This window comes from Schistosoma mansoni, assembly GCF_000237925.1.
Source record: "Schistosoma mansoni, WGS project CABG00000000 data, chromosome 1 unplaced supercontig 0010, strain Puerto Rico, whole genome shotgun sequence".
Classification (NCBI taxonomy): Eukaryota; Metazoa; Platyhelminthes; class Trematoda; order Strigeidida; family Schistosomatidae; genus Schistosoma; species Schistosoma mansoni.
Genome location: NW_017385987.1, coordinates 4,021,903 through 4,024,565, shown reverse-complemented (window position 1 = coordinate 4,024,565; position 2,663 = coordinate 4,021,903).

Here is a 2,663-nt window from a genome sequence, read left to right as displayed (position 1 = left end):
GTCGCTTATACACTTTTTAGTAACACGGCAGACAAGTTTGTCAATTTTAAGCATCTTAAGAACTAAACGTAGACAATTTCTATTTAGTTTGTAATAAAGTAAAATCTATGAGCTATTGTGTTTTAAATTTTGCCTCAAAAGGCCACAATGATTAGTCCGTCAGTATATCATATTTCTACCAACTTAATATTTTTTGTTTGTAGAGAAGCTTTCGAAACATGTCTCACATAATCTCAGTCGGTCAGTCATCTACAACGTAGGACCAGGCACATATATGTATCGGACCAAGTTGCCAGACCTCATTTGCACGGAAAATGAACACCAAATTCATAAAGTAGTTACTTCAATGGTAGTAATATATAAAAATGATTGCATATAAGGACATGATACAGGGAGAATGAAAGGTATAAAGTAGTTTTAATTTCACGGTTTAAGGGAAGACAGAGAGTGTATACACCTACGCCATTGTGATCGATTCTGATACATGTCACCCGAATTCCCCAACCGTTGGTTGCGATAGTCACGCGAACTTCAACCAAGTAGTCTGCATCTACAAACATGACCCAAACCAGAAGTTAGTGACTTCAAGGACTGATGCCACGTTTTGGTTTGCTCGCCCCTAACTTTCTTCCGACTGTCCTCAACACTAGTCAGCATTGTGTGTCGTGGCAGTTGGTGATTGGGCACGCGTAATACGTATCCCAACCATCTCAGCCCATAGAGATCCACAACCTCATCAACTGATTTATCATCATTCCCTAATACCCTGCGTCTAACCTCACTATTATTTACCCGATGATCCCAGAAGATACGAGCAATATTTCTTAGACATCTGTGATCAAATACTAGTAACTTACGAGTACGCATTACTGTCAATGGCCACGTTCCGCAGCCGTAAAGTAGGACAGAAAGAACTGCTGCGCAGTATGCTCATCCTTTAATTGATAGACAGATATATTCAACTTCACCATAGATAACGCAAGTCGGGAAATGACGAATGGGTTTTTTGAATCCATACAGAGATTTCGTCAGACACCAATCCATTAGGGCTGATCAGACTTCCGAGATCGGTGAAGTTGTCGACGCGTCCGACTACTTCACCCCCTATCCTTAGTTCAGGTGTTTACGCAGGCCAGTCCTGGAGCAACAATTTACATCAAGAGGAGGGAAATGCATCCTCAACATCCTGGCAGTTTCTCAGTGCTGCCAAAATACTGCATTTTATCAGCATATTTGTCACTGTATTGGAGCTTAACTGCAACTCTTTTGAAGACCGAAAAAACGCAACCGATTATTAATCCTCATTTTCACTTTACATTTCTCGATCGATTCTTTGCTTATGTTTACCCATTATTCTATTAGTTTTCTGACTAATGTTCACATTTATTATCGTATTGTAATGTTGATTAGTACTCATAAATTAATAGCTCAATCCTTACTATTAACAAGTCACCTTTATTAATTATTACCTACGATGGTTCATCAGCAGGCTTTAGTAGCATTTACATGCTTCAGCGAAACGTATCTGTTAAAAAATTAAGCTCTAGCAAATGTGGCCTTTAAATGACGTAAAAAGACAATGACTAGCAACGTCAGCAAGGACTAAATGGTTATCTGTACCTAATTCTTCATATTGTCTTTTCACTTAACGTTTCACTCTGTTTTAGACTATGGACTATCCTGTACTATCTTTTCTTCCGACCACTACCTGCCTCATCTCAAATTTTTGAGTTTCATTAACAAACAACAAGGACAGTATCCCAGGAACGTACGGTGAGTTCAGGTTATAAATTTTCTGCAATCATAACGTTATTTCGAATTGTTCATACAGTGACAGTCACATAATTGTTTGGATTCTTTTGTTTGTTCTGAATAGAGAATGACAAAAAGGTCAACATCACTAAGCACTCTGGAACTAGGTTGCAGATACCACATGTATTGTAGCTTGACAACACTTTACCAGTATCACCTTCTATAATTGAATCGCGCCCACCGAGTGAAATCAAAAGTCAGAAGCTAGGAGGTTGGAAGACATATTGGATAGATTATAAATATATCGAGGAGTGACTGTCCTAATCTGGTTAGTGATCGCAGGAGACCTTGAGCACGCTTTTCTAACTCGTGATCTGGTGCGGGTGTATGACCGAGCGCCTTCAGCTAGGTAAGTCCATTAAAACTAATGTGATCAGCATCCAATGTCGAACACTTACAGAGCTATTGATTTTGGCGATCTATTTGTGTTATATCCTAGTGAAGACATAAGTACGGGCAACTTCCAAGGTCTATTAATGGAATATTATTCTATATATATTCTTATTGTATAGCTATTCAGTGATTAGATTTAATCCATATATATTCATCTTATTATGAGCTCCATCTTGACCCATGTATTTTTATTATACGGACTACTTATACTCAGTTTATTGATTACTGTCTCCCACGTTCACAGCCACATTTGGCTTGATCATGTACAAATATTATTTTCTATTTTATGTTGTTGATGCGGTCAGTCAGTCTGGTATGTTCGAAATAAATGATTCGCATAGCGGAAGCTGTAATCGGCGTCCTGGACTCAATTGGAAGGGCTAGGCGGACAAGGGACCAATAAGGACGCTAGACTGCTCATACTGGTTGAACGTCATTGATTTGGCAGTGTTAAATTT